The 22,401-nt window shown below is 35.1% G+C and overlaps 1 long non-coding RNA gene across 2 annotated transcripts in view; it reads left to right on the forward strand.

The window, feature by feature from the left end:
• LOC120598669 (uncharacterized) overlaps positions 1 to 22,401 on the forward strand; it is a 103,571-nt gene that overhangs the window by 14,411 nt on the left and 66,759 nt on the right. The window contains exon 1 of one of the 2 annotated variants that reach the window (XR_005651691.1): positions 21,358 to 21,468. The exons of the other annotated variant lie outside the window; for it this stretch is intronic. This is a non-coding gene — a long non-coding RNA (uncharacterized LOC120598669). Of the gene's footprint in view, positions 1 to 21,357; positions 21,469 to 22,401 lie in introns of those variants that run through there. 2 annotated transcript variants of the gene reach the window in all.

Here is a 22,401-nt window from a genome sequence, read left to right on the forward strand (position 1 = left end):
TAGAGACATTTTAATTCCAAAATGAATAGTTCTTCCTTGTCCAAAATGTTTACAAGCTTCCCTAAACATAGATCCTTGGTATCCTACTAAAGTCTAAGGTCGAAATTGTAAAGTCTGCTTCAAATGCATTTTTAGCAAAACCAAAATCTTTACGTATTTTTAGAAGAGTGACATGTTAGAAATATGCATGCTCTTATCACTCAAAAACACCATAAGAATATAAAGGATTCCTTTCTCCTGACAATACTCTAGGACTCCTAATCTGTGTATAAGGATATACGTAAGTACTCTACCGGAGACAGCAATAAATCACCCACCAAGCACTTGGGTTCCATACCTTCTGTTACTTACAGGATTCTGAAAATAGCGTTTAAGGGGTAAAATTTTATGTTCTTCCTAGTAATCAGTGTTGCCACCGATAATAACTTGGAATTATTTTGCTACCATGTCACCAGACAGAGGCATGCCCAAGAAGCCATGCTTAGATATGACAGGTCCACTGTCTTTACAATTGGAAACAAAATATAAAGTAAACTCAGAATATCTTAAGAGAAATACATGTGGCTCAGTCTGTAGCTGGGACAGGTACCTGGGTATGTTTATCATGGTTTAGACAAAAGAAAATGACTATTTGAGTATTTCTACCAATTCCTATTTTTGTACAGTTATTGAGGGACACTATGGGGTATAAAAATGGCACAGTATTGCAAAACAAACTGAGATAATTGGACACATGGTCCAATCTTGAAGACACCCCTTCCAATCTTATTCATCTCACATAGCATGCTAGTGATAAACTGTTTCCAGCTTATCTAAATTGAAATGATTTGTTTTGACACCAAATGCAATTTACAGTTGTGATGTTTTTCTGGCATCTCATTTCATTTGGGTTGTCTCACCACTTCTGCTCATTCTTATTTGGAAATCCTTTTTGGGGATTGGTAATAAAAAAATATTAACATGATTTTCCTATTTACTATGAACTTTTTTCTCTTTCATTTCCAATGAAATATAAATTTCAGGAGCAGCAAAAATGTGAGTATTCTCTGTTCATCTCTGAACCTCATGGCCTAATTTTGTCAGGCTTTAAAAAAGCCTAAAATAGATACATAATATAAAATCTCTGGCTGATTCAGAAATCAAGCAAGCACATCTCCAGAACAGACAAACCACATCTATTTGTGAACGAGCCTCCCTGACTAGCTGGGATTTCTGTCTATGAGTCTCGCCCCTGGTTAACTATCAACAGAGACTTATTTTGAAGTTCAGTTTTTCTTTCCTCATCTAATGTTCTGTAAGTTTCCTGGTTTTCTTTTAAACTAAAGAAAAATAGCTTGAGAATTCATGTTTATATCAATGTGTTTCTAATTAACCGATTTTAATTTCTCTCTTTTTAAAATATTTCCAACTTAATTATGCCATTTTGATGTCTTATTATTATTTGCCTGCCTACAACATAAATGCAGAAAGAAGAAAGTCATTGATAGCAACAAGTCATGGCCAAGCACTTAGAGTTCATATAACACGCTCCTTTCAGGTTCACAAAATGCAATTTTATCTCAAATCCATTTCCCAGCTGAGTTTGAATTTTCAATAATTACAGAAGTGCAGCTGTGTCATTGTCTTATCATCTCCATATGCAATAATTATAACCATATTAGGTAATGAGGCTACGTAGAGTGAAGTGGTAATTAGATCAGCCTCCTGAATCAGGTTGATCTGGCTTAGGATGTCTGCACTTCTATTTGTTCTCTACATGACATTCTGTAAGTCACTGAACTGAGTCTCAGCTCCATCCTCTGTTAAATAGAGAAAATCATAAAATTCTCTATCTGTTAAAGAGCATTTACAGGAACACCAACTCCACATGGACAATATGTGTTATGTAAAAAGAGAAAATGCTTGATTAAACTTAAATTAAAATTGAATGGGCCTCTTTATTGCAGACCTTCTTGATATGTAAATACATAATTTGAATCTCCAGTGGAGGTATGAATAACATACCATTAGCGAGACTTATTTGGAGACTCATGGAATACATAATCAGAAATATTTATTCACTGCCTAATGTTGCTGTGATAATTAAGCATAATAATGTGCATTAAATGTGTAGCTCAGTATTCCTGGCATAATAAGGGCTAACAGTCGCTTACCACTTTCATGTGCCAGGTACTGCCTGTGTCAATGTGTTGAATTATCACAACAATCCTTAGAGATAGCTGTCTCCATTCTCATCTTACAGATGAGAAAACCAAAACCTAGAGATGTTGACCAACTGCCCAGGGTCATATGGCAAGAAAGTGGCAAAGTTGAGACGATTTAACTCCATGGAATCTGTCTGATTAAATTTTGATGGGTGCTGGTTCTGTTCCTCAGCTACCCCTGGGTAAATGTCATACTCTAATACAAGCTATCACCAGTGTGGGCATCAAAGTCAAATTTCTTTTGATGAGTATTATATTGTTTTATAGCTTATCCAGCAAAGTTGTTAGACAACTTCAGGCTCCAGACACTATTCTAGATAATAGGAATGTGGCAATAAATAAAACAGACCAAAATCCCACCTCTCATGGAACTTACACTCTAGTGTGAGAAAGTCAACAAAAATAAATAATTAAGTAAAACAAATAAAAATCATAGTAACAAGTGCTATGTAGAAAAATGAAGCAGGGAAAAAGAACAGAGAGTGGTTTTTGGCGGAGTGTTGGTGGGGGGTGGTGGTTGATGGTAATAGTTGCAATTCTAAGTAGAGTCATGAAGGGAGGCCCAGCTGAGATGGTATCATTTGAACAGAGACCTAGAAGAAGGGAGGGATGAAGCCGTGACATTGTCTGAGGGCAGAGCTCCAGGATAAGGGAACAGTAGCAAGTAGAACAACTCCAAGGTAGGTAGGGGTATGCGCAGTGTGTTCGGGGAGCTGCAAGGGTTTCTTCTTACCCTAATTTAATTTCAAGGCTATGTGAAGGTCACGTGGGCGTGCAGACATTATTCAGTCTGTTTTGTAGTTGGCCTTTCTATGCTGTTTGAAAATGAAAGAATCATGCAATAGAATTTATGCTTTACCCAGATCAGAAATATTTCTTGGGAATATAAATTTCAAAACTATTGAGAAAAACACATTTTTAAATACAAGACAATCTTGTGTATCTTTTTTAATGTGATTGTATTTGAGGGTTTCTGGTTAGTCAGAGTTATTTCAGAATTTGCTAAAGTATTTCCAAACTACTAAGCAGGCAGCAAATATAAGGGATTATTTTTATTCCTAAAAAGTACACTTGAAAAAATTACCTGCAATGTTTCCCTGACTATATATTGTGAGTACATTTTAAAATTTCTAACATTTACTAGAATAAGATGTCTTATTCTTTCATTTAATCTTAAACAAAAATATTTCAATAGTTTACCTTTAACAAATGCTCTGTTTATCATAGTATAAATTTCCATAGAACCATGACCAAATTAAAGAAAACTAAATATATTCTCTTGCTTACCTTTATAAACCTATGTTGGGGATATAAATTGGTAAAATCTTTCTATTAAGCAATTTGGCAATATATATCAAGAGTTCTAAAAAGTGTTTATATCTTAGACCTTGTAATTTCACTCCTAAGGATTTTGAGAAAATCATAAATAATAAGGAAAGGGATACATAAGCGATATATTTGCAAGAATATTTTACATAGAATTATTTATAATAAACACTGTGAACAACCTTGATGTGTCAATTACTGTATGGTATTTCCATGTAAAATGGATCCATTTATAACAATAAACTTTGTATAGAATTTTAATAACATAAAAACTTACTTATGTTATAAAAAGTAGAATAAAAACATGATGAAAAATTATGGATAAGTGTGGTCTAGTATAGGTAAAAAGTAACATGCATAGCAAAATTTATCAAAATGTTAGCAGTGACTGAGTATGAGTTTGGGGATTGAATTGTGGTGCATTGTTTTGTATCTTTACAGTTTCCTAAAGGTGATGACAATAATACATTCAACAAAGGTACTAATTTTACCCTGTTACTTGGTTTCAGTAATATTTCACAATTGCTGACATAACCATATATTAAAAATTCTTTTCTCTCTGCCTTGTCAACAATGGATGACATTAGCAATGTCTTAGCAAACAAGGAAACTGATAATCAGTTGTCATGATTAAAAAGTTAAAAACCATGACCAGAAAAGAACCTTTGCATTATAACCTAAAGAACTCTTCAAGTACATATTTCGATATCAATATATGCTTAGAAGTTGTATTTTGAGTGATTTGTGTCTTAAATAATGCACTAGCTTTCTGACCTCACTTTCCTATCCTTTTCAAAGCTACTGAAGAAGATAAACTTTAAAATGAAACACACATACCTCCCTAATTATGTTTGCTGTTACAACATAACTTGAAAGAATTTTGAGAAGATATATTGTAATAGGCCAGCTAGCTTAGTACTTGAATTATAAATATGTAATAAGCAAATATGTCCTGGACCAAATTAAGACATCTCCTTGCATATTTAAAAGAAGACCCCATTTAAGGCCACTGCGTGCTATTATTTCCTCTAGTCTTAGAAAGTGTCTGAACTGTAGTATCTTAGGTGTTCACTGTAAATTACTTCTGACTGCTTAGTAAATTGACCTTTGCTTCGCTTCCAATTTACTGTCTAGAATGTTTTTGGGACAGAGTGGCTCCACCAACTGAACAAGGCTGAAATGGCGACACTCTTAGCAACAATTATATTTTGCCAACTTGTCATTTTTGTCATTTTCTGGAGTAATGACAAATGTATGTATCTCCCCCACCAGAAATAGAAGCTACAATGTGAGTCACCCAGCCAAGACCAAGCAATAGAGAGTAATTTATATGTCTTTAACAGTATTTGCCACATGCCTTCAAAAAAATCTACTATTCAGTTCTTATCTGGCAAACTACAGAAATAGGAGTTTTGTTTCCTGTTATTGCACTGCTCGTGGAGTTGGAGAAATGCTCTTGATTTCCTTTCATAAAGTTTTCTTTCTGAAACAATCAGGATTGTAGTAAACACTGACCCAAAAAAGAGGGTTCATTTCATAAATTTCCAGTAATGCCTGTGCTCTGAGGATTGTTTTTGTTGTAAAAAATGTGAAAGTTTAATAATGGATGTCACAAGAATATTTCATTTGTTTCAATTGCTGATATTTTTGCCAAAGATTTCCCATATCCAGGGGATTGCTGGGCTCTAAGAGAAATCAGTGGGCAATGCCACATTTTCTGACCCCACTCCCTCAAGCTTAAACCAATCAGTTTGAAAACGACATAACCAAATTTTATTGCATTATGAAGTAATCCTGAGGTACAGCTTCCTATGATCTAAAAGCACTGAAGAATTTTAGGCATTCCCTACTGTGTTTATTCTTGGTGGGGATTATGCCCACCAGATCACTGTATGTTTTCCTTGGAATTCAGTCTAAACTTTCTGTTTTAGTCTCTTAAATCTCCAAAAAAGTTACATCATTCCTATTTCGAGGTTCAGGGCACCTATTTAGTTTTAGGATTAACTTGCCCTTGGTGTCTCTTCATAGACATGGCAGGGTTCCAAAGTTCTACCAGATTTCAAATCAGTTTACTAGCTGAGAAGGTTGAACCTTCATCGTAATTTAAACTGTCTGACTTGAAGTTTTATTAATTGCACCTGCCTTACTTCCTCTGATAAATGTTGAATTTTTTGCTAGCACCTTGTCAAAATTGGACACTCTTACTTTCAGCTAATTTCAAGTCCTTCTAAGATCCAGGCTTTGCTTTCCTCCATGGTTTTGCCAAAATTTCCTTTTCCTAAATACCTTGCAATTTCATAATATCACCCAAATGTCCTCTCATCCAAACATAACTATATCTTTTCTAATATATTGCTTGATATGTGCTTTTGCTATTTGTCAGCAATGGTGCTCATGTGACAAAAATATATTAACAATAATGGCCATTTTACTGGGAGAAAAAAATTGTACCCATCTCTTCTCTCCAAATTTCACATTCCTTCTGCTGTTACCATTCTAATCATCTTATAAGAATTAGCTTGCCCATGCACTGGTCTGACATTCTGAATCCAATCAAATCTGTCTTGGTACTGCTCCATCTGCCCTTGCTCCTTGTTTCCAGGAACTCAGGTCCTGACTTCTCCTCCAGAGACTCAAACCCTTGTCCTGATAATCAGCCTGATAATGATAATCCAGTGTTTCAGAGTTTAGACTTCATGGGGTTTACCTAGAAACTTCCAAGTCCAAGACATCGCCTGGGTTTTTTCCACTATCACACACCCAGATACAAAATCCCCTGATGGCCAGGCTGGGATCCACTCCTTGACACCATTGTCTTTTGCCGAAGTGCTCCACCTGCTGGTCTGGAATCCTCCCCATCACCTGTGGCCACCTCTGCCCACTCTTGATGCAGGCCCATCTAGGCTGTGTTCAGTCTTCAAGTTTTGACCTTTCTCCCTGACTTCTGTCTGAATGCCAGCTGAGTCTGGGTTTGAAAAGTTCTGCCTTGGCTATAGGATTCACTTTCAGAGTGTGGCCTTAGTCAAGTCTTTTTACCTCTTGAGTCTCAGTTTTCCTTCCATGGAAACAGTATATTATGCTAATTGATGAAAGGTTTCTATCGAGGATGATTCTAATGTGTGTAAATTCTATCAGAATTCCCAACCTGGAACCAAGGCCAGGTCTTTACAGATAGAGGAATTATTTATCTTCATGATATGAGGGAATGATAGCCATAAAATTCTCCCACTGATGAGCCGCAGTCCCCAAACTCCTACCAAACCCTTTGGGAGTAACAGTGAGCTTCCCAACACTAATCTTTGGCAAAGGATGCTCTGAGATGAAGTATTAAATGATCTCTGGCTGATTCAGAACATTTCAGTGAGTTTTCCAAAAAGTTGAATTTTTAAAATTTTAGCGATTTTCTTTGAATATTAATCTAAACCCTTCCTAGATTTTTTAGTATTAAAATATCCTTTCTTTTATAAAACTTTGGTGTTCTTAAATAGTAGTGTTTTTTTTTTCAATGTACCAGAATAAAATGCTTTCAAACCCTAAACCAGTTCTTAATTTTTTTGTTTTGCTTCACCTCATCTCAATTCTCCTCTCCTCTTATCTCCCCACTCCTTCTTCCTTCTCCTTTCCTCTCCTTTCTCAGTAGTGTTCTCACTCTCATTTTGCCAGTCTATGACAATCTCAAAGTCTGGAAGCCACAGTGTTGAGGAATAACTTTTCTTGAAACATCAATAATATCTTGCCAGGTAACAAATAATACTCATTTAATTTATATTTATCATCATTTTCCCTGAAGAACTTTAGAGTTTAAAGCATAGGGTAGGTCATTAGGAAAAGAATGAGGTGTAGAATGTTTATGTCATTACTTAGGTATGGGACATCGGGGCCAGATGGTTTGGGAAGTATAAGAGCTTTGTTATGCAGTGGATAGAAAGGGAACAAAAACAGAAACATATAAATAAAACATAGAAACCCCAAACCCAAATGTAATTGAGTTCATAAATTTATTCCAGACAGACCAACCATCAAAGTACAATGAAATTACTTAAAATTGAATGTTCTCAAAACTCAGTCCACAGCTTCGCTCTCCAATTCACAATATGACTTATGCAAACTATTTCTTCAATCACTGAGAAGCTTATGGTTTTCTTCAATGCCCAATCATGGTCTTTCCACATGTGCAGCAGACATATGTTTTTCTGTTTCTAGTACCTCCTTAAGGAAATGACTCTCCCTCAGTCTTTAATATTATCTTTCAGTCCAAATGGTTCAGGTGATTTCCAAATTCCCATATTTGTCCAACACCCTACTTTTCTTAGGAATGAACACTTGACTCAGTTCTGGTCATTTATCTTGCTGGCCACAAAGATTGGTTTACGAATGGTTATTTGACCCAACTCAAGCTAATCAGAGCCTTCCATTAACCCTTGCCAGAGCTACTGAAAGAAATAGTATCTCCTTATCTGAGATCACAAGTTCAAAGATGTTTGTAGGCTCTGTGTTGCTGGGGATCTGTTTGTGAATGCAAGAATAGAACAGAAATGTATACTGCTGAGGACTGCCTTTAGATCCAGGATCCAATCATATCTAGACTTCCAAGAAGTTCCTTCTCTCCCTTCTTTCTTTTATAAAGCTAGATTGAGTTAGGTTTCTGTCCCTGGTTACCAAAAGTCTCAGAGGAGTGTACATTTTTGAGCACATTTTTTCTGAGAGATTTCTTTCCTTAGAAAAGTCTGTCCGAGATCTCTGGAGATCACAAAGAACATTCTCAATTAGCTTGCTTCCATCTGTGTCTCTAGCATACTTGCTCTCTTAGAGTCCCAGCGAAGGAGAGACTGGGGAGCCTAGTGGAGAAGACAGGTTTCTCTCCAGGGATTCCTTCCATATATCTCCATTAGTGTCTGGTTCGACCAAGAAGGAAAGTTCTATTAGGCCAGCATTTCAGAGGACCTGTTAGAAAGTTTCCTGTGTGTAAAACTCATGACAAAGACTAGAAAGGGACTGTTTTTTTGTTTTGTTTTTTTTCTTTTGTTTTCTGGAGTTTTTTATTTTTCACTGTGAACTGACAGTAGAGCTATTCTCTCCCTGCTAAGTGTCAAATCCTCAGTTGGAATACGCCCAGCCAGCTTGTTAGAGATTATCCTCAGAAGGCCAAGGAGCCATCATGTGAGAAAAGACCCTGTTCTAATAGAATCGAAAGTTGGAACAGTTTTTTTTCCTCACTGACAGTCATCTTTCAGTAAACAAGGAGGATGGCTCCAGATAGCAGATGACTTGGTTGCTTGAGAGTTAGAAAACATATTGCTGCTGCCCAACTGAAACATTCTGGTGAATATTTATTGGCTGTTTCATCCCCAAAAGAATAAGTCTTTAGCACAATAAAATTTATTTTCACATCAAGAATTTCTCAAATGCTTTATCTAAGATAAAAATTGAATGAAAAATAATGATTAAAAAAAAAAACCCACCCTGGGAAAAGGTGAACCATATGGCTTAGCATATTTTGTTTTGGTGTCAACCTCTAATACAAGGTAATTTTCAATCATTGACAGATGAAATAACTAATTTAGAGAAAGAAAAAAAGTTGTTTACTTGTGGTAGTAATGGAGATAAATTTGTTTACAGAAATGTTTTAGAAAGGATATCAGAGTGCTTTAGCAAAGAGAAAAATTTCACTCAGAGAGGAAAACAACTACAATCTTGAAATCTAAAGCACAAACACAAATGCACGAAAACTAAACTTTATAATAAAATGTATAAATATGTCCCCAAAGAGAACTTAGCATTCTACTCACCCATACAAGAAAAATTTTGCTTTTATATGAAATTATTTAGAGATGCTAACAATGTGATGATGAGAAGAGGAAGGAGTTGGAAAGGAAGATAAAAATGAGGAAAAACTTAGAACTCTTAATAGTTTTATTTAACATAGGGAAACATTACTACCTAGAATTTAAAAGCATAAAAGTATAAACCTCAAAATATCATTCTGATCACTCTATTGCTAATAACACCTAAGAAATATTTCCACAATAGTAATAAATTGGAAGTAATAATAATGAATCTGGACCGCTTTGGACCCCAGTATATTTTTTGTTGGATCTACCTTTCACCTCAATTGTATCCTCAGTAAACAGGATCAGTACTGAAATCTAACACTTGGGTCATGAAAATCCAAAATTTCTTATTGAAAATCTCACTTTAGCATATACATAATCTTTGTTTCATAGGCTTCAACTTAACACTATAGGCAATATCTCACAGTTATCTCTTTTACCAATTTTCATTTTTTGAAACCAATTTTCATGAAGCTTGAATACAATGAGCAGATTGCTGTCTGCTGAAATTCCTGAAAAAGAGAGTGATAATGACAGGATTGTATCTTCTCATCATCAAACCACTGACGAGGAAGGGAAAAATAGTAACTCCAGCCATTGTGATTCCCTCATCGGAATTCTTCCTGTGTTGTATTTTTTTAAAATCTGGGAATCAGTAACAATTCCTCTCCCCAACATTCATCCCCTTTAGAACAAAACAAAACCATGCTTCAGGCTAAGACAGCTGAAGAGATGAAAATTAGAGAGTATTATTGAGGACTGATAGAAATATCTCTATTTCTTTAAGCTCTCAGAAAAGAGCTGTATGTATTCGTCTCCTTGCTCATTTTATTATTTCCTTCATAGCCACAGAATTTTCAATGTCTGTATGAGGTCTAAAAATATTTTTCTTTATTATAAATGACATTATGCTTCAAATGTAGCTGCCCCCAATGGCCTTGCACGTTTCAGTATTATGCCTCTAATTGGTTATGAGAACACATCTACTTAAACCAATACCAAGATTGAGAATAGAGAAAAATGAAAGAGTCTGAAAGCATTACGTTTCTCTCACCACTGCTGACAGAATTTTTTTTGGTTAGAATGTATATGTAGATAGAGTTGTCTTTAACTTTATTATGTATTTTCATGGTTATGACACTGTGGGTAAGAGAATCTGTTTATGTTGCCTTTGTATGAGAAGTGGAAATATTGGACAATAAAATTATTTTGCTCAGTTTTACAAAACAAATTTATTAAGGCCTGTCCCTCAGTTAAACCTGTTTGCAGCGTCCCCATACTCTTTTCACCTGCATAAAGAAGAGAATCATAGGCTTTTGTTCTTAAACCCTGCAAGTAAATAGAAAATTAACTTAGAACTAACTTAAAAGGATTAGGGTTTTATGACTTCACTGGCCAGCTTGAAGTGTCACCTGAGTGCACAGAGAATGGCTTGCTTTATGGAATATTTTTATAGTTGTGAAAATTGATAATGTATCACTATCAGTTCTAATTTTGTTTCCTAGGACAGGAAACAGAATACTCAGAAGAGTACTTCTTATTAAATTTTAAAAACAAATAATCACAGCAGTATCTCAATAGACTTATCATGTTTATTTTACACTACAAGAATGTGAAATAAATGGGCACTATATCGTGGGGGAAAAGACCAGAACAGTTTATTGTGTTTAATAAACTAACTTTGACATCGTTTGCTGAAAAAATGGTTATTGACAGTTATATATCTTCTTATTCATGAGCACAGACCTAAAACTTTATCAGGAGGAAATAAAAATACTCAAAATTGTAAAACAGCTTTTACGCACTTAGGGCAATCGTTTCAAAGAAAAAGTACAAATGTTTGAACTTTCCAACTATTTGTTATTGGACAGGGAGAGAAGGAAACACTTCACAGAGGTAAGCTGCCCTGTTGAATATTGAAGGAATTTAAAAGCAAAAATATCAGCATTGACACAATTACAGATACAGAATTACAGATTACTTTAAAAAACATTTACCCATTTTTTTTCTTCTTTGTGATTTAAGGAAAAAAATTACTTTGCCAATATTGGCCATGCACATGCATTAAATTATAAGATGAGAAAACTCTCTTTTCTTTTCAATACCTAAGAATATTTTTCTTAAAATATAACCTAGAATGGTGGTTGCCAGGGGCTGGAGATTGGGAGAAGTAGGGAGGTGTTAGTCATAGGGTACATACAAAGTTTAAGTTATGCAGGATGAATAAGTTATGGATACCTACTCTACAACATGGTGACTATAGTTAATAATACTATACTATGTACTTGAAATTTGCTAAAAGAATAGATTTTAAGTGTTCTTACCACACACACACATACACACACACACACACGATAATGATATGAGGTGATGGATGTGTTAATTAGCTTGATTGTACATAGTGATCACTTCACAAGGTATGCATACATATAGTAAACATGTTGTACACCTAAAATATATACAATTTTTGTTTGTCAATTATACTTCAATAAAGCTGGAAAAAATAATAATAAAATGTAATTTACATTTTATGATGAGTGAGCCTGATTAAGTAAGAAGATGTTAAGGGGTAACTTTGAAATAAATTATCACTGAATCTCTAATGTATGGATGACTCACCTGTGATGAAATAATAATAATTACTATTATTAATTATAATTATTATTTTAAGTATATGTTTTGGGGATCTTCCAGAGCTTTCTAACTCTGACAGCACCTGTCAGAGAGGTAAGTGGGAGTATCTTGTCTCTAAGGCATGATGTGTTTCTGTGACTCGTCAAAGGTCACAAAGTCCCTGAGGGAACCTAAAGTGCACCCACAACTTCTCCCCAAAAAGCATGCACTTCAGCTGTGCATATAGACTTAGATACACAAGAGACGCAAGGTCATGAAACTTGGGTAGAGAGAGGAGTCCTACAGATATCAGATCTATTACCCAGAATATGTGTGTGTGTGTTTTTTTGTTTTTTTTGTTTGTTTGTTTTTTTGCCAAAAATATCAGTTTGTACACTGCTTGTCTGGAAAAAGAGCTGCTGTTTATGGGTGACATATGGCTCAATGACAAACTAGAAAGTAGAATTAGTGATTTAAAAAAAAGAGCTGGAGAACCCACATGGAACTCCCCAATATAAGGAAGAAGCTTCTTGATTTTAGTCCAAATCCATAAAACACACGGTAAGCCTAAATCTGCTTTTATTCCAGTATATCATTATTAAACATTATTAAGTTTGGTGAATTAAATAATTAAGTATAGTCCTAACTGCCGTCCTGGTATACCACCATCCATTGCTTTTAGATCTGAAGTTCTGCATGCCCAGCAAAATTTTCCTGTCAAAGACTGCTGTCATTTAAACCACTAAATGAAGTACTTTCACTAAAATAAATCTGCTCCTTTCTCAGTCTTCCATAAAAATAAAATGACAAAAGTTAGAATAGGAAATAGGTCAAACTTAAGACAAGCTTTAGACTTGAGCTCCTTCCACCTCAGCACAGGAAATAGCTACAAAAAAAAAGTTGTGCAGCCTATGTTTACAGCAAGGCAATGACAATAAAAATAACAAAAACAACAGTAAACTGTCGACTGTGTTTATGAGTTTTTGTTGTTTGCCTCATTCATTTGTCACGAAATATACATTTGGCCTATTATTGAATTGTACACTTAAAACCTACAAATTTTATTAACCAATGTCATTCACCTCAATCAAATTAATAATAGTAAAAAACACCTGTACTAATGTCGTTTATTACTTAGACCATAGAATGAAATTGCCTATTAGTTTTGCAGTGAAATCTCATTTTACAGAGGTGTAAAGTGTTGTTTAGATGTCTGTGTAGCTTTCCTAAGGTCTTAGAACTAAGAAATGACAAAGCTCGGACTCGAAACCCAGTGTTCTATATCTAATTTGGTCTTCTTCCTCTTTCCACTGCATAGACTGCCAGCCAGTGGACATTAACCCTATGAGAAGAAATTTATAACTCTTGTCTGGCTATAAGAGGTTGAGGAGTTATACTCTCAAGTTGATATATTCCTCTTTGAGCATGTATTTATTTGCTTTCTTTTTTCTTTCTTTCTTTCTTTCTTTCTTTCTTTCTTTCTTTCTTTCTTTCTTTTCTTTCTCTTCTCTTCTCTTCTCTTCTTCTTCTTCTTTCTCTTCTTCTTCTCTCTCTCTCTCTCTCTCTCTCTCTCTCCTCCCTCTTTCTTATTTTACTTCTAAAAATAGCTCTTCACTTGGTTCCCTAATCTGATCGTATGAACTCAAATAATGCACCATGGGTGGTGTGGACCCTCATGAACACAATTTTACTAAAGTTAAGGTGAGACTTGGTAGAGAAAAATTATATTTTGAAGACCATAAAAGGTAAAGCCATAGCTTTTCAGGATGATATTTCATGACAGCACTTACCCACTTCCATGCTCATTAGCATCTTTATCAATAGATGAGAAGGAAGTCTGGAACTTCAGGCTGTGATTAATTTATGCATGTGTTATAGGCTCATGTAAGCTTCTGTAACCATTGTAAGTCACAAGCAACAGCTAGACTCTAGCTGGTTATATTTTTTTTTATCTCTTTCCTTGGAAATTATACTAAATGGCCTTTGAAACAGCTTGTCTTACAGGTGATCCCTTTATGTTGCATGTCTACCAGCTTTCAGAGTCACCTTGGTCTCCTTATTTTACTTTTATTCACACTGTGTTGTCCTTTTTGATCTTTATGCCATCTTAAGTATTCTTACCATCTTTCTCATCACCACTGTTGTTATAAAGTTTGCTGTCAACTCTTACTCAGGTGATCAGAATCTCATGTAGCCTGACTTCTTGCTTCTTTAGTTGAAACACATTCTGAAGATATCTGCTAAAATGATTTTTACCAAATGTAATTCACATCTTATTAGATCCCTACCCCAAGGACATGAATGGCTATCCATTACCTTTAAGAGTAAAGCCAAGCTCTAGATTATGAGTTGGGTCCTCCTTGTCCTTCTCTTGATACTTACTTCTCTTTCAGATCCCTATGCTTTTTTCCATCAAAACTTTCTTCAACAGCCATATTCATGAAGCTCTAGTCCAAGTGGGTAATAAGGAGCAAAGTGATATTAATTAGAGTTTTTTTTTTCACTTGCCCTCCCCCCTTTCATCAGTAAAGATGCTAATGAACAGGAGAGCTATCACTTTTCTCCACCTAATGCCATCCTCAATACATCTATGACTTGATCTCTTTCATCATCTTCAGAATTCAAACCTCTCCACCAATTCTTAATTCAATTTGAGTAAAACATTTATCAACTGCCAAAGTTTTGGAGCTCTCCATGGCTTTAATAGAAAATATGTACATCACACAGCATCATTATCAATTATTTTAGGATTATTTCTCCCCAAAAGCTAATTTTGTGCATGGTAGAAGTTTAATAACTTTCTGTTGATTTAATTCATAGAAAATTCACAGTACAATAAAATGTAATCATTTGGATAACTGTAATAAAGGTCAATCTAGATTAAAACCTTAATGGTAAAATACAGCAAGTCTTTCAAAGACATCTAGAATGGATTACATAGGCCTAATGGCAATGCCAAATGGCCATCACCTTTATTTCTGTTTTGATGAAAAGATTAGAATTCATAATTAGACTACTAGTTGAAATGGAGCTGGTATTTTAGAACCCTAGAAACATTCCTTTTGGAGTGTAGTTTATTCCGTTCATTTGCTTCTTAGATGGAGGGAAGGTAACTCTAGTGCAGTTTCTGTCAACGGGATGTCAATGAGACGAAATAACCCCAAGTGCAATGGGGTGAAATAGAATTGTGAGGTTTCATTATCTAGGTCAGAGGGATGAAACATTCACTGGCTGCAATGGAATTTATAATATCTCTGATTAATCATAATACTTGGACAAGTTCCTTCTGCCTTCAACAAGTTGTCAAATTACCCTTATGTTTTTAAGGCCATGACTCAGAAAGAATTAACTTATAGCACTACCACCTAAAGGTGTTCTCGCCAGGTGCATACTGTTCCTTTTGTTGTCCTTAAAACACACATTGCAGTTTCTACCTCTTTGGTAGATCATCTCAGGTTCAAGAGTCTCTTCTGGGAGCTTTAGAGTTCCTCACTCTTCTGAGTACTCACTACTTCTCAGTTATATTTCCTTGTATGTACAATCTATCTCTGTACAAATAGTTGGAAGCTCCTTAAAGAGGGAGGACGTTTTTGCTTTCTTTTCCTAGAATCACTGATGCATTCATTAGAAAAATAGTTTTTCTGTGGGCTAGATTTATTTATTAAAATGATGGAAAATTCCCTGTGGTTGCCTCAAGGACTTTACAGCCCATTTTAGAAATGAATAAATCTCCTTTCAAGGGAAATTTAACTTTGGATGGTGAACATACAATGAAATATACATATGATGTATTATTGAATTGTACACTTGAAACCTATAATTTTACATATGATGTATTATTGAATTGTACACTTGAAACCTATAATTTTATTAACCAAGGTTACCCCAATAAATTTAATAAAAAAATAAGCCGAAAAAAAGAGATATCATTGAGGAACACAATCAATAATCAAAGATATAATGAAGAAAATTTTCCTGAAAGACAAACAAACAAAATGACAATCAATTTGAGCTTATAAATTAGAAAAGCTTACTATATTTTAGGTAAAATCAGTTAACAACAGACACACCTATGTAGAGCCTGAAAAGAATGGTGGGTTACATAACTTCACTAATTGTGGTAAACAAAACAAAGCAAAAGAAGAAATGAGTAAATCAAGGTTCAGAAAGATTAAGTTGACTATAACTATACAAAATTAAATAGTGGAGACTTGAGCATGAAGATATTTCACTACTTCTGTTTATCAAAACTTTCCACCCTCCTCATGACTCTTATGGCCATTTTGACCATGGAAGTTTGAGTCACTGCTTTTAAGTCTCTAAATATCTTTAGTCTTCCATCTCCGTATTAGTTTGCTATAGCTGTTGTAACTAATTACCACAGACGGAGTGGCTTAAACAACAGAAATCTATTTTCTCAGTTATGAAGGTTAGAAATCTGAGATCAAAGTTCTGGCATAGTTGGTTTCTATTAAAGCCTCTTTCCTTGACTCGTAGATGGCTTCCTTCTCTTTGTGCTTTCAACATCTTCCCTTTTTATGTATCTGTGTCAGAATTTCCTCTTTTTATAAGAACAACAGTCATATTGGATTAGGGCCCACTCTAATGACCTCATTTTAATTTAATTACTCCTGTAAAAACCCTATCTCCATATACAGTCATATTCTGAGACCCTTGGGGTTAGGACTCCAACATGAATGTTGGGGACCAGGAGAGACAATTCAGCCCATAGTGATCTCCTTTAAAATGTTTTCCTTTTATTTATTTTGTGGTGGAGGCTTTCTGGAACTAATAAAATAAATCTAAACTGCACATATTGTGCCCCCTTCTTCCAAGTCAGTTTGATATTAGGAGCTACCTTTTCCCAACAAGATTATTTTTCTTAAGAAGAAAATAAGTCTTTAACATTCTAATAGAAATAACAATGCTGTTAGAGCTTTGAAAAGTTTCCTAATATTTTTAATATCTGCTGAGGCTCTATCCACCTTCTTATTTGTATAGACCTTGATGCCTAGGAGCTGTGACATTACAATTTTCAACACTGAGTCCATTCCAAATAAGACCAAGTTACATTTGGTTTCTCTTCATAGCTAAGTGTTTGGTGGAGCATCAGGCAATTGTCATGACATGTCAAAAAATATCTGTTAGATAACTCAGTCTACACTCAATTAGGCAGTGAAATAGAACTTGAGTCATTATGTGGAATTAAAAATAAAACACACCCCAGAGAGAGCTCTTCCTCCTCAAGAGCTTTCTAACCAAATGACAGTACAAATAGGTTTTACCCAAAGGTGATGGTGGGTAAAATCTATGGATCAAGGTATGGTTGGAATGCCAGGACTCTGAGTTTTAAATATCAGGCTGGAGAGCAGTTGAATATGATTTTATTTTTCGTTCCATATAATCTCAAAGGATATTATGTGACTCGGTACATTTTACTTTCTATTTGAATTAGCTAATTTAGCTTAGGGCATATATATTTGTCTTGCTCTATTTAGAAGGCCACCATGACAGTTAACACCATAAAGAAAGAAAGAGTCAGGCATACACTGACCAAAACTACGGCAGACTGTCTAAAAGAGGGAGGAAATCAATGTTGCCAAAACAGGGGCACAACAGATTCCCATGGGTACTGGCTCAGGCTCAGGATTATTCTTTAGTTACTTTTCACTTAATTTTCAACATAATTATTAGATTTGTGGTAAAATTAGAAGAAAAAGATGAGGATGTGAGTATCATGTATTCATTTAATATAGCCATTCATCCAACAAAGGATTACTGAATGCTTACCATGTGCCTGACACTGTACTCATAGAATTCATGTTGATGTAAATATTTTTCTTTGCTAAGATCTAGACTACTCTGATCAGAAAAAAATAAAGAAAAAAAATGTTATTTGTGATATAATAATAGTAAACACTTACAAAGTGCTTCCTATGTGCCAGATGCTGTTCTAAAGATATCATACATATTAACTCACATAGTCCTCATAACAATTTTCTGAAGTAAATCTATTATTATCTCCATGTCATAGTTGAAAGAGCTGAGGCATAAGCAGGTGAAGGAAATGACCCATGGTCACACTGCTAATAAGTGGTGAAACGAACATCTTGACCTGGACAGTTTGGTTCTGGAATCAATACTTTTATTGTTTATGGGAGCAGGGCGGGGAGGAGAAAGCCCAATTCCTTTGATGCCAGAATATAATTTTATTTGTTTATTCGTTATTTATTTTTTGTCTCCAGGTTAGAGGAAAATTGTAAAGGAACTTTCTAACACATTGAAGTTATACTGTGTAAGACTATTTACACAAGTCAATATTAACATCATTGTGGATTACAAAGACATATTGTCTAAGCATCTAAAAGTGCCAGAAGTCAAAGGGATGCATGTTTATCTTAATAAGTGAATGAAAGAGATTAAATTTACTTTACTTTCAATAAGCTAGTCTTTAAAGTTATATCAAGTACTGGAGGGTGGAAACATAACCCCCCGAAGCTTTAAATACCTGAATAAATTTTGTGTATTTGGGGTTTATAGAATTATTATCTTTCCTGGCTTGAGATGAGGAAAGTGTTATGAGTAATAAAACTTAAACAGAAAATAACTTGTATTTCAGCAATCAAGTATTCTTAGCAGGGGAAAAAAAGAAAAACCCCACTAATCAGCTAGTATTTATCACTAGAAAGATCTGAACTGGACCAATTTCTTTTCTTTGCATCTTGCATTCTTCAGGTATCACTTGCCATCATGTAGACTTTAGACTACCTCCCACCATCCAGCTGTGTTCCCAAGTTGCCCAATGCCCAGATCAAGATCTTCCTCCCCATTTATACTGGTGTCTCTCTATTCAAATCAATACTTAAAAAAAGTAAAGATTTATCGATTTCTCTTCTAATTTTTCTTATAATTGAGTGTATTTTATGAAAGTTTTTTCCAATTGATTTTCCACTTGATTGTTAACTTTATTAAAAACATCAATTCGAATTGAAAATTGTCACTTTAGAAAAGAGTGACTTTTCATATTATTATCACCATTATATGTTTATATCTATAAAAATATTAACTGGGAAGTGAATCTAACTAACATCATATAAATTAAGATTATATATTTTAAAGCAAAATTCATATTATAATGTTACTTTGAGGAGCTTATAACATTTAATTTACATAATTTGACATGACCTGAATATTCACTTTTAAAAAATATGCGTGTGGTTGGAAGACAATTCTCAATGGATAGCTCATGTTCTGCTCACTTGTGAGCAGAGGTACTGATTGCCTTTGATCTGGACTATGTTTTCAAAGATGTTTGTGTAGTGAATGTTTTGAAGATAGAGTGTTTCTCTCTGGAGCAAAGGACAGGTATGCTTACTATAAAAGATTCTAGTTCCCTAAGCTCAAGGTTCCTATCTTGTAATGCAACCCACTGTGTGTGCTGATGTCACCTGGCTCTTTTTGGGTTGCATTGTGTAACTGAGGCTGTGGAATGAAACAAGAGAATGCTGATAGTTAGCTTATTGTTATTGCTCTGAGTCACAAACTTCTTTGTCTCTGACCTAAGAGTCTCATGTCTTCTGCTAGCATCTATAAAACAATGGCAGTCTAACTTGTTAGCGTTTAAGTAAGGTAAAATCTTAGGTCTTTCAAAGTATTTGAAATATGGAATATTTAAAATAATTTAATGTTGAATGGATACTCTTAATAACAAAACAAATATTTCTTCTGTGATCTTATCTATAAATAAGACATTATTTTATTTCAAATCATATTCAGAGAAGAATGAACACACCAATTTACTAATTGACTTTTCATCCCAAAAACTCAGTAAAAAATATTCCTAAAACAAGTTATTTCTGGAGATTATAATAAAGGAAAGCAGAGAATGATTTAACCTATAAAAGTTCTTTCTGGCATGTTGGCTTTAATAATCCTATGATAAATTTTCCAAAAGCAAGTAACATGCCAGAAAAAGACAATTCCAGGCATTTTCAAGCTTGTGGAAGCCACAACAAATAGGAAAGGACTAGTTGCAGATCTTTTTTCAGGTTTCTGATCATTGTATTAACATAAGTAGAATTTAGATGAGCTGTCAAATAATAAAAGAAAAAAGTTAAGATTGCAGGACTTACTTAAAGAGGTAAAATCTTCATTTAATGATCTTTTGATTAGAAGCATGCTCATATGCAGGTGTTAATAATTAAGAGTAGCACGTATTAACCAAGTCTCCACTTTGTTACTTATCTTGCTCACACAGCAATCAACCTTTGCCTTATTGAGACAGCAAGAGGGAGAAGTGATAATAAGCAGAAAGTGTGGGGTCACTTGAAGAGAATTCCCTTCCAAGTAAAGGTAGCATATCATGTGAGAAAAATATTCCACTTGACTAATGTTACCTAACCTCTATTAGAATATTTCCTGCTGATCCCATTTTCTATTAGTCTCATAACCCTCTGGTGTCATTTTAGTAACTAAATCTAACAAGAGTAAAGAGATGAGGAATGGAAAATGATACTCATATCATTTACCTCACTTTTTTAAGGACTGAGCTGGGCTTCAAGCCTCTCCTCTTTCTCCACTCAGCCTGCTCCTTCTCTGACTAGCTGTGTCCTGGAAAACTGCATCACTGACATTCTTTTCACAAGTACTAAGGAGACTCCAAATATCAGCTCAGGAAAATAATCTTCTACATATGGGTGCAAATAAGGTAATACTGAGTAATAGGTGAAATTTACTGACTCACTGCACCTACTTGCACAATGAGGACCTCACTCCTCTACCTTAAATCTTTCTCAGTTATTTCTGGGATTCCCTTGGTGGTTCTCACATGTGCTCACCAAGAGTCCTCTTTTCTTTGTCTACGCTGGCCCATATGATGTCTTCTGTTGCATGTGCTCGTTAGCACCCGAATCCACTGCCAGAGAATAAATCCTGAGCATCCTCCAGCGACAGGCTTGTGGGCACCCAAACTGTGCTATTGTGTCCCACTCATACAGAGGGACAATGTTCCTTTCCTCATTCTATTCTTGTCTCCGTTATGTGCAGTCCTTTGTCATCGAGGCCTCAAAGCAGCTCTGCAAGTGCTTTTGTATCTCAAAATCCCCTCTTCAGCTTCCCCTTTGAGAAAGCTTTCATCTAGTCCATGGGCCAGTCTAGGAGAGAGGCAAATGCTCTCAATGTCCAGCATTTCCCCACCTCTAACTCAACGCCTTTTTGTGTCAACCTCTTTCTCGAAGGCCCTTGCCTTCCATGGAAATGAGTAAGCAAATAGGCCTTGAGGCTACTTCTTCACCACTAGTTCATCATCGTAATGTTAATGATTCAAATATAGCCTCCCTGTAACCTGAGACAATATTTTGTAATTAATTTATGTCTTTCACAGCAACCACCACAGCACTGAAAAGAACAAACAACATGAGACCTTATAAATGCCTGTTGACTGATTATCTCTACTAATAAAGACTTTTTCTGCTATGAACAATCAAGAATTGAAGGTAGAAGTAAGACCTAAATTATAAAAACTGGGGTGCCCATTGTGATCACTGATTGAACAAAAACTTCTTTAGGTCATTTTACTGTTTGTAGAGAACAAAATGGACTTGCATTAATCAATATGACAGAGAATTTCTTCATTAGTGAAATAATAAGTATGCTGCTGGCTGGTTTATAAAATCTTAACAAGAACTTGTCCCCAAATCCAACTCATCTGAGTCATCTGTGGTTATACCAGGCAAGGCATCCTGATTTTGAGACGCCTGTCTCTTCATGTATGGGCAAGAAATTGCTGGTTGTCTTATCTTCATCCAAAGATGCATTTCAATTGGGTACTCAGTAATAAACATGAGCCAAAGGGGGAATTCTGACAGTGGTATTTCTGCTTCAGCTATTTAAGGACTTCTGGGAGCAGCTAGTAGTCCTTGAGTCAGTAGGTTGCCAAGGCAACAGCAAAATGCTTTTTCTGGCAAGTCAGCTTTGCTTCAGGTCTAAGAGAGGTTATGAAAGAGTTGCAGCTTAGAGAATGAAGTCATTCCTCCTCTTGCTGCTTTTTGTAACGTTAAAGCTTTTCTAGTCATGCAAGGAGATACATATCTGAGGAAGACAGCTGAGGAGTTCTACTCTGAATCATCTGAAAATAGGAGAAATGGATAAAGGATATATTAATAAGATTACATAGACTTGGAAAAAGTTAGGACAAAGACAAAGCAAAATGCTCTCTTTATGCTGAGCCTTCGGGAACCTGTGTCCATGAATTCATAGGAGTGAGAAGAGTTTATTTGACAGATATCTGGTCATACAGTTCATATAGTTTAGGAGCTTACTACAGTAATCTTAAGTAAATGCAATAGAGTAAAGAGAAGAACATTAGAATAAAGTGTAAAGACATCTCTTGAGTCTCCATCTAATTATGTAAACAGAAAGCTAAGTAA

The sequence above is a fragment of the Pteropus medius genome, unplaced genomic scaffold (assembly GCF_902729225.1).
Source record: "Pteropus medius unplaced genomic scaffold, Ma_sr-lr_union100, whole genome shotgun sequence".
NCBI classification, from domain to species: Eukaryota; Metazoa; Chordata; class Mammalia; order Chiroptera; family Pteropodidae; genus Pteropus; species Pteropus medius.